This window comes from Triturus cristatus, chromosome 7 (genome assembly GCF_964204655.1).
Source record: "Triturus cristatus chromosome 7, aTriCri1.1, whole genome shotgun sequence".
NCBI classification, from domain to species: domain Eukaryota; kingdom Metazoa; phylum Chordata; class Amphibia; order Caudata; family Salamandridae; genus Triturus; species Triturus cristatus.
Genome location: NC_140590.1, coordinates 159340436 through 159351573, shown reverse-complemented (window position 1 = coordinate 159351573; position 11138 = coordinate 159340436).

The following is an 11138-nucleotide window of genomic DNA, read 5'->3' as shown; positions in this document are numbered from 1 at the left end:
GAATAAGAAGCGCTGGTTCGACACCGCATGTTCAAAAGCACACAGGTCTTTGATGGTAGCTTTGAAAAAAACACCTAGGGCAAGGGGCGAGATTGTTAGATTGAGGAAAACCTACAAGTCAGCTATAAAAATCAGACAAGAAAGCATCAAACGGGAAGCCTGGGAAAATCTCCTATCCGTGGCAGTCCTGAAGGACAGTCGGAAATTCTGGGAAATAATTAAACAACCATTCTTTTCCGACCAAAATAACGAGGCCATGGACTGTGTCATCCCAGAAGACAAGTGGTTGAATCATTTTAAAAATGTGTATGGGGATAATGATCAGGCAACCCAGGATGTGTCGCTGGCCACTTTAGACGCCACTCCTATCCATTTCTATAGTACAGAAGTGGAGAAAGCTATCTTGGCCACAACCAAGCATAAGGCCCCGGGCCCCGATGGGGTGCCAGCCGATTTTTTTATACATGCCCCAAAGTTGTGGGCAGAGGTATTGGCCAATGTCTTTACCGCCGTTAATAGCAACCCTACTCCATCTTCCTGGGACATTTCCACCATCGTCCCCATTTTTAAAAAGGGCCAGCGGGACGACCCCGGGTGTTATAGGCCCATATCCCTCTTGGACTCGTCGGTGAAGATCTTAGGCAGAGTCCTTTTGTCCAGGCTGAGGGATAATGTTGAGAGTTGTGGAGGGTTGTCAGAGATCCAGTATGGGTTTAGAGAGAGGAAAGGCACAATCGAACAATGTTCCAACCTACACCTGCTCATATCAAAGTATACGGTGGCCAAGGAGGGGTCCTTGTTTCTAGCATTCATGGACCTCTCCTCGGCCTTCGACTTGGTGAATAGGGCGAAGTTATGGATGACCTTGCTGAAAATGGGGATCGACGAAGCATTGGTAAGATTTATGGCTTCCCTACACCAGGAGCTTTTTTCGGCCGTACGAGTTACAAATGAGGGTAGGTGTACGTCCCTTTTCAAATCCCTGAGGGGGGTAAGGCAGGGCTGCATATTGGCCCCTCTGCTCTTCACAATTTATATTAACGGTCTGGGTGCACATTTGGAGGAGAAGGAAGTCGACGTTCCGCGTGCGGGAGCAGTTAAGATCCCAGCGCTCCTGTACGCGGACGACGCCGTGCTAATTGCGCGCACGGGTGTCGGCCTTCAACGCCTCTTAAATGCCTTTGGCACATTCATGGAACAGCTTGATTTAAAAATAAATGCTAGTAAATCGCATACCATGGTGGTGGGCCGAGAAAGTAGTAAGAGGAGAACAAAAACCTTTACGTGTAGAGGGGATATGGTTTCTAGAGTTTACACTTTTCCCTACTTGGGGGTACTTTTTGACCAGAGAGGAACTTGGGGTCCTCAAGTGAGGGCGAAGAGGTTGGCGGTTATTAGATCATCGTCTGCCCTCATGGGCTTTGCGGGCAGGTTAGGCGCCAGGCCCATGGAAGCGTTGTTAAAAATTTACAAGAGTAAACCTGTCGCCATTGCGTTATATGGTTCACCAATTTGGGGCCATGTAAATGTGGAACCAATCCAGAGAGCGGAGAACAGATTTATACGGACACTCCTCTCTGTGCCGCAGTCAACACCAACTTACTCAATACACTTGGAGGTGGGCCTAGATTTCCTTACTGATGGGTTGAATATGGCTCCCCTGATCTTTTGGTTAAAGACGTGGCTTAATGAAGACCTCCCACTGAACCATAAGATCATGTCCGACGTCTTGTCCCTAGACCATTGTAAAAAGATCCCCTGGCTGGCCTATCTGTTGAAGGCATTCTCAGATTTGGGACGACCAGAGCTCTTTACTTCCCCCCAAGATATCAAGGTCCAAGACATCGATCTTGTCAAAAAGCATTTTATGGGGAGGGCAAGAGCACTTCGTGAAGAAAGGGAATTAGTGAAACCATCAGTAAGGGGGCATTACTTACTTGTTAATTCATTTTCTTTAGCACCGTATCTTGGTTTCGTTACAATTCCATTCCATAGGTTTCTTTTAACCAAGTTCAGGTCTAATTTGCTACATTTTTATTTAGGCACCTTTAAAACATGGGAAAAACCGGATATAGCCTCACCCTGCAGTTGCGATCATTTCTCACCACAAGACACCATGCATTTTGTTATGTTTTGTGGGTTTTATTTAGAGCCAAGGAAAAAATATCTGGTACCAGCCTTGAAGGAGGCGGGTTTCACACAAGTGAGACCGGCTCTGCTCTTCTTGCAATCATTGCCCAACATACATATTACCTTTTGCATAGCCAATTTCTTGGTAGCTGCAGTTAGGATGAAAAAACACACCCATTAGACCCATCGTTATTCCTTTTTAACTTTTGTATGCCTAGATTTGTTTTAATGTAAATTATTTTATTGTCATATTTTAACACGCATGAAATGTTCTTAACTCTTTGTATGAAATGTTTTTAATCTCTTTGTATGACTTTAATTGAGTCGAATAAAGATATTTTGACTGACTGACTGACTGAATGAGGATTCAGCCTCATGAATACTATCAATAGTAAATTGAGGAATAGACTAGAGCAGAAGCATTTGGATATGCTGATGAGGACAAAGGCCTACCTCCTGAATGGGAAAGTTAACCTTGATAGAATTTATCAGCACTGGAAAAATGGCAAGGATCGCCGTGAGAAGCAACCCTGTCACCCATCTAGTGATGCCACTTGACATGTCTGAACAGCCCTCTCCCACAGTCCATGTTTGCCTGGATGTCAAAGTTTTACAAACTAACTCTGGCGGGATAGCCCAACATTACTCAGTAGCTTTCACATCAAATTGTAAATAAGTTATGTCATTTTGTAACTTATTATGTATATGTGATATTGTATAGGCTCTCAACATTTCCCCACCCAATGAACAGTGCTCCAGTTAAGAATATTTAGTAAAATCTAATGATGGTACCACAGTTGGAGTCTTGTGCTTTTCTAAACCTGAAGTGTACTTGCCTGTGTAACCAATTCATGTCATGGCGTGTTTATCCAATTTGCAAACCGGTCTTAAGACCCTTAACGTGGCGCTGTGTGTGTGAAAATGCACCATCTTTTCACTTTTTTAAAGTCAACGTTTGGAGTGACATTTGGCACTGCACACGCGCGCGGTCTGGTTCCTGGCGCACATAGCCATGGTTGCAGCGCACAGAGACCCTCCACTGCCGCACACAGAGGAAACAAATTAGAGGGAACATTGTTCACTACAGATATGTTTCCTTATATCTGAGGTCACTGCACTTAAAACCTATAAGTTACCCCTAAGGTAGGCCTTTCAATCCTGAAGGCAGGATGCTTGGTTATAAATGTGAGGGTGCCCTGCATGAGCAGGACACCACCTACAAACCCAGAAGCAGATTTTCCAGGCTTTGTAAGTGTGGTCAGCCATTTAATACATATAGTAGACATCAAGTAAATTATGAGATGTCTAACTATATATTGGCTGCACCGAAACCAGTCATGTTTGGTATCAAACATGTTAGAATCTTACCCCAACACGGATTCCAGTGTTGGACGTAGGATCCCATGTACTAGGGGGTTCTCCTGGAGAGCCCCCTGTATTCCCGGTACCAGCCTTTCAGGGTCTAACAGCAAGCTAGTGCTGCTGCCAACCACAGACACGATTCTGCCCTCCTGCTGCTGAGCCAGGCTCAAGCAGGGGAAGGTAGAACAATAGGTTTCCTGTCACAGGGAGGTGTACCCACCTCCCAGACAGGACTTAATTTATTGGGCTGAGGTGGAGGCGCTTGCCAGTGCCACAAGACTGCTTTGAAGGGCACATTTGGTGCCCTTGTTGCATACTCCAGTTGGAACAAGTTCAGAGAGCCAATGGCTCCCGCTCTGGCACGAAACTGGACAAAGGACACTGGAGTATCCTCCCCTCTGTCTAGCCCCTCCTCTGGAAGGGACCCCTGAATCATCCCAATCCTTTCCTTTGGGTACATAAGGGCTTACCTTTGGGTGGCTCTTCAGATTCATCGTGGGACAACATTCAGGTCCGAAACCACTTCATCTTTAAACTTCTGGGCATTTTAGATTTCGTTGGACTTCGCTTTATGAACCGAGGGGCAGATTTACAAGCCCCTTGTGCCACTTTTGCATCATTTTTCCCACGTTAAAATGACGCAAAAGTGGCGCCAGGGGCTTGTAAATCTGCCCCGAGACTGCATCTGGAAGACTCCTGCTGCTCCTGGTCGCGTCGTCTTGCCAGTCTTCTGAGTCGTCTGTGCCTGTGTTCCATCCAGGTTCTATTCCAGGCCTGCTGCTGCTGCTGATGTCCTCTGGACATCGAAAAGCCCAGCAACACAGATGGTAGTTCTGCAACTCCCTCAAGGTCTGCACTGTCTTCTAAACGAGTTTGAGGCCAGTGTTCCTCGTCGGATCCACTGGAACAGCACCCCTGTGCACTGCGTCAAGTTTTCGTTGCCAAGGCATGTTGACTTTCTTCTCCAGAGGTCTTCGGGCTCCGATAAGCCCCCGCCTCCAGCAACTCTTGCTACCAAGATCTTTGTCCTCACTGCATCCTCTGCACAGTGGGCATGCATTATTGGTGAGCTGTTCCTCTTGCAACTCCTGTGCCTTCGGCATGTGGGTCCTCTTGAGGGTCTTCTTTGGCTCCAGTGAGCTCCCCTGCTTGCTCAGAGCCTGCTCTAACACTCCTGCACTTGGTGAGTCCTTTGGACCTTGCTGGTCCAGACACTGCACCTTCTTAGTTTTCCTCGTCTGTTGCTGCTGCCAGGGCTTGTTGGTGCTCCCGCCAGACACCGACCCCCTGGCTCTCAAATTCCGATGTGGGACAGCTCATGAATAGCTCCTGGTCTTCCACAGCATCGGCTGGTCCCCCCAGCTGCAGCGACAAGGTCACCATCAACGCTCCTGCATCTTTCGTCATCGGTGGCCATTGTCTTCCGTGCCTCCTGGTCACTCCTGAGTGGCATAGACTCTGTCCCCTTTGCTTGCAGGTACTCCTATTCAAGAATCCACCCTTGTATTCCACCGGACTCTTTCACCTTCTTCGCCAGCTACATCTTCACTAAAGTTCTCCATTAGGGTCTACTGCAATTTCCGACGTCACTTCGCACCTATGCACCCGGCTTCCCTGTTGTAGTTAGCCTGGTTCCTGGGGTATCCTTGGGTGGAGTAACTCTCCAACCTTCCATCTTCAACAGGGTTTCTTCAGGGTCCTCTGGAAAGGGCCCTTCACTGTGAGTGCACGGCGAGTGCTCTGTGGGTCTTCAGAATTAGTTCTATACACAAACTGTACACTACCATCGGCGTAGACCCTTGACACAGACCCACACATAGATAGCCTTCCTCAGCCACTGCGTTACCACCCCCCCCCCCCCCCGGCTACCACTACCGTCCCCCTATTCAGGGCTGATCTCTGAATTCAACATACCCTTTTTCCATTGAAAAAGCATGCAAACCTAGAGTGCGATCTGAATCACCTAGCCTCTGGGAAATCCATGGCTGACAAGGAGTCCAAACCAGGTAACAAAAGCACCAAAAACGGAGCCTCCACTCCCTGACTCACCTGTCAAAAGCAAGAATGAGGGAAACAGCACCATGGACATGATACTTAAAAAAGTAGACATGGTGCATGACCTAGCGAAATCTATCAAACACAACATGGACATTATGCAACAAGAATTGTCCACTATCAAAACCCCTGACCCTCGGTCAGCGATCTGCTCTTCCCCTGCAGCTCCGCAGTGCTGTGCGCTGCGTGCGGCCCCACCCAGGCAGGGTTCGAGTCTACACGTTGATGGTGACCAGTGCCTCTTTGCCTTGCTGCCTGTGCCGTCTCTCTGGTATTATAATTTCCGTTTATTTGTTTTCTCTCCCCCCTGCATTGTGCCCAATTGCCTCGCTGCCAGAGCCGTCCTTTTGCTGATTATCTGTTTTCCCTTTCCCCCCCTGCATTGTGCCCCATTGCATCCCTTAGCGCTGTTCCCCCTTATCCTTTTTTCCTCTGTTGGTGGCTTTTATTCCAGCGCAGTGCCCTGGTCGTTTTTTCACTTTACGCTCTTCTTTTTCCTCATTTCCCCATTCATTGTATTCCTTGTTGTTTCCGTTCCTGCCGTAACCCACCCCCACCTCCCAGCTGCACGTCCCTCCCCCTCCCCTACTTAATGGCGAACGCTGTGAGGTCACGCCGTTGGCGCACCAAAGGCAAGCCCGTCTGCGCCCGTCTGCGCCCGTCTGCGACCCGACTCCGACCAGTGCCAGGAACCCTGGAGCTCTGAGACTCCGCCAAAATGACTCAGTCGCCCTCCACGCTCTCAACCCAGGAAGCAACACCGACTGCCAAAGAGCCGGACCTATCACCACCCATTTTTTTTTTTTTTTTTTTGAGAACTTTTATTAACCATAGTTGCATCAATTGGCAATGTACAATTCTGCGACAGAGCATCAGGTCAGCAATGTTCGAGTACATACAGTCAAATGTTGAAACACAGCCGTTTAGCCGACAACCCGGAGGTCCGGCGGCGGAGCTCAGTTGTACCTAGATAGAGGATTCAGGTGTGTACATTGCGTGTAAGCGAATCGGTGGTGCTTTTCTGTTATGTGTCGCGTTGTTTCTCAGCTAAAGCGCATTGTCCGCGTGTGAGGGGGGCGTTTCGTATCTGCCCGCTGCGCAGCGGGCCCGGTGGCCCGCTGCGCAGCGGGCCACCGGGACTCCGATGCCCACAAATCAGGGCACTTGACGGACAACCCAGCACCCAGCTCACAGTAGGATGTGTGCTGGGTGCTGGGTTGTCCGTCAAGTGCCCTGATTTGTGGGCATCGGAGTCCCGGTGGCCCGCGTGTAGCGTGGGGTGGAGCGCGTCAAGGAGGTTGCAGTGTAGTTCGCAAGGGTGCGCGTGGCGACCGTTGCTATGATGGATCACATGCTCTGCTAGGGAGTGTAGTCAGTCGCCGAGTTGTACCCCGGGTGTGCAACGTAAACTTTAGGGATCAAGGCCAGGGTCGAGAACTCGGGTAGGGGCCAGAAGAAGAGGGGTGAGGGGGGGGGGGGGGGGGGAAGTGGAGATCCGCGTGCAGCAATGCGTGAGGAGATAGGGGCTGTCCAGCAGGGCGTATCCGGCCGCCCGGGGAGGGGTCGTCAGTGTGCGCGTCCTCTCGGGTAGCAGCGGTGGTAAGTCCCGCGCGTGCGCCAGACCACAGCGCAAGAAGTATCCGACAGTAGTAGCCTGCCGCGCAGTATGTGAGATGTGTCAGGGGAATAAACAGGGCGAGGGGGCCAGGAGCTAATCCCACCAGGGTTTCAGACATGTTGCCAGCGATCTAGTAGTATATCAGTGCCCACCTGGTGTTTAGGTTATCCCACGGGCTCGGCAGGCCGTCTGAAAGGTGGCGAGGAGGCCATCCCAAAGGTGAGCGATGGGGTACTGCCTGAGTCCCGCAGTTTCCTCACGGAGGAGCACTGCACTTTCCGCCTGCGCCCAGTTGACGAAGGATGCCCTCCAGTGTCTGATGTGCGGAGGGGCCGTCGCCTTCCAGTGCTTGGTGAGCAAGCGTTTGGCTGTAACAAGCCCCATGTCCCAAAAGCGCGCCTGTACTCTATTCGCTTTTGTGCGCCTGTACAGGCCCAAGATACACGCTTCCCACGTGCGTGGCAGCCGTCCGTCCGCGCCGCGCTCGATCAGTGACAGCACGTCACTCCAATACGTCTGCACGTCAGCGCAGTGCCAGAGCATATGCAAAAGGTCCGCTCCTGGTGACGAGCACCGTGGGCAGGCGGCATCCGTCCGCAGGAAATATTTATTGATCTTCTCCGGAGTGAGATACGCTCGCTGTAATATGTAATATTGTATGAGCTTGAAGCGGGGGTTGCGTGGAACGTTAGCCGGGCTGGCCAGTATCATCGCCCATTCTTTATCTGTCCAGTCTCTGCCCCTGTCCGTCGCCCAGCGTTCCCTTAATGTCGAGGTGGTCAGTCGTGAGTGTGCGAGGAGTGCCTGCACCAGCCAGTGTATGACATGTGCGCCATTGCCCATAATATGCAGATATTGGATGAAGGCATGCGTCGGTAGCTCCGTCGTCATGTCGCCCCAAGAGGCCGAGAGCGTCTGCATGAGGGAGGCATGCAGGAGGAACTGTCCCGCCGGGAGCGCCGTGCCGTCAGCCAGGGCGGCAAACGTCAGCAAGTCGCCGTCCTCATACAGGTCACCTAGCGTATCTACACCTGCCTGTTCCCACCCTGCCAAATGGGCCTCCGTGAGGGGTCCCGTCGGGCTAGGCATGCCCAGTAATGGTAACTCCGGAGCGTACGGTGTGGTCGCGCGCGTGAGGCGAAGGCACCTCTGGAAACACCTACGCGCCACCGCCAGGTAAACCTGGGAGGGGCAGGGCGCACGAGTCAGCGGATGAAACAGCGCGTGGACTTGCGTCCGCGTCCAAGCAGCCGCGTACGAGGCAGTGTCCTCTAGTTGCTTGCCGCTCAGCCACCCCGCCACCCATTGCATCTGCGCTGCTAGATAATATAGCTCCATATTGGGGACCGCTAGTCCCCCAGAGTCAGCAGGCATGTACAGTTTGGCCAGTGCTACCCGAGGCCTCCCCTTGTTCCAGATGAGGGTGCGCAGCAATACCTCCAGGTCGCGGAATATTCTGACGGGCACATACAAGGGCAGGTTTGCGAAGTAGTACAAGAGGCGGGGCAGCACTATCATTTTGGTCAGTGCTACCCTGCTAGGCACGCTGAGGGGCAGGGTGTTCCAGTAGCTAACCTGCGTACGCACGGATGTGATTGCTCTGAGGAGATTCCCATCTAGGACGTCCGCCGGGGACCTGTAGATCCGTATCCCCAGGTAGCGGAAGGTGGTGGGGTACCACCGCAGCCTGTCTCCTCCCAGGCGGACGTCGCATTCAGGTGTCTCCGAGCCAAAGGGATAGGCTCCCGACTTGGCCCAGTTAACCCTCAGGCCCGACAGTGCTTCGAAGGTGCGGAAAACGTCAGCGAGGGAAGCAGGGATGGCGGTCATGTCTCTGACGTATAGCAGCAAGTCATCTGCATATAGGGACACCGTGTGTAGGCCGTCCGGCAATGGGATTCCCCAGTCCAGTCCGTGTGCTCGGAGTGTCGCAGCCAGGGGTTCCATTGCCAGTGCAAATAGCATCGGCGACAACGGGCAACCCTGGCGGGTGCCTCTGCGGACTCGGATGGCGGCCGAGAGGATGCGGCCCGTGCGGACCCGGACGGTCGGCTCACTGTAAAGCAGGGCGATCATGGCGTTATAGCCCCCCCCCAGCTGGTATTTCTCCGTTACTGCCCTTAGGTATGGCCACTCGACGGAGTCGAAGGCTTTCTCCAAGTCCAGTATCAGGCATCCCGCCCTGGGCCACTGCCGCGTGGCGTATTCCTGTACCCGGAAGAGCCTGCGGATGTTGTGGGAGGTATGGCGTGTTGGGACGAACCCATTTTGGTCCCGGTGTACAAGAGTGGGTACGTGAGGGGCCAGCCTCCTAGCCAGTGCAGAAGCAAGGATCTTATAGTCTGTGTTTAGTAGAGCCAATGGGCGGTAAGAGCCCACCCGCGTGCCGTCCCTGTCTGGCTTAAGTATAGAGACCAGCGTGGCTTCGTTCAATGTTGGGGGCAGGGCAGCTCCCTCCGCCGCCGCCGCGTACATGCGCAGGAGCTCCGGGATTAAGATATCCGAGCCAGCCTTGTAGAATTCAGCCGGTAGCCCGTCTGGGCCCGGAGTTTTCCCGTTGGAGAGCTGAAAGATGGCCTCCCTAAGCTCGTCCGCCTCCAGTGGAGCGCCGAGTTCGTCTTGCTGAGCGATAGTCAATTGCGGCATCGGCAGAGGGGAGAGATAGTCTGTAATAGCAGCGTAGGGAACCGCGAGTCGGGAGCGGTACAATGTGGTATAGTGGGCAGTAAAAGTGTCATGGATACCAGCTTGCGTGTACTCCAGTTCCCCACCCTCGCCCAGTATAGCCGTCACTGGCTTGGAGCGGGCATCCCGCGAAATCAGCCACGCTAAAAGCTTGCCTGGTCTATCACCAAGGCGGTGAGTCCTCGCCGAGTGTGCCGCATAGTTGACATGGCGAAGTCGCTCCAGGAGGCGCGCATGTTCTGAGCGGGCGTCTTGCAGCGGGCCCTCGTCTCCCTCCGCCGCCTCCTCCTCCCGCGCAAGTAAACTCGTTTCCAGCCTAGTGAGATCTCCCTCTAGTTGGTGTCTGATCTGCCCCTGGGTGCGCAGACAGTGACCTCGTATCACGGCTTTGAAGGCATCCCACTCCACCCTCGAGTCAGTTGCTGTGCCAGTGTTGTCCTCGAAGTACTGCGCGGTACGCTCGAGTAGGGCAGCGCGAAAAGCCGCATCTAGTAGCAGCGCTGGCTGCAGGCGCCATGTGGGGACAGGGGGGTGTGGGCGGGCCCAGGCTACGGACATGAAGTGTGGATTGTGGTCTGAGTGTGTGCGGCCCATGTATTGCGCGTCCGTCACATGAGGTAGGAGGTCTGTGGATACCATGAAGCGGTCTAGGCGGACATATAAGTCGTGAGCGCCAGAGTAATAGGAGTACGACCGCGTCCCCGGATTGCGCTGTCGCCAGACATCGTGTAAGCCCCATTGCGCAGCCCACTCCAGCAACGCCTTCGTGGCTCCCCTGGTAGGGGCGTTCGCGGGGGGCGGGAAGGAGCGATCCAGCGTGGTGTCTAAGGTGCAATTATAGTCGCCCCCTATAATCCACGAAGTGTCATGCCAGGGCGCCATAGTCGTTGATAGCCGCGCCAGGAAGCCTGCTTGTTCGATGTTTGGGGAGTAGAGGGATATCAGTGTGATGGAATGACCATCTAGCCTGCCTCGCGCGGCCGTGTATCTGCCCTCGCTGTCTATCGCAGTGTCTGTGGCCTCCCACGGGGTCCCCGGGCGGATCCATATCAGTGTTCCGCGAGCGAATGAGGAGTATTCCGTAGCGTAGAGTTGTCCCCGCCATCTACGGTGTAGTGCCCTCACCTCAGCTCCGTTCAGATGCGTCTCCTGGAGCAGCGCTACGTTAATCCTGTGCCGCTTTAGGTACGAATAAATATGGTAGCGCCTAGCCGGTGTGTGCATCCCCCTGACGTTCCAGGTGCATATTTGGGTACTAGCCATTACTGTCCTGTGTGTGGGGGTCTCC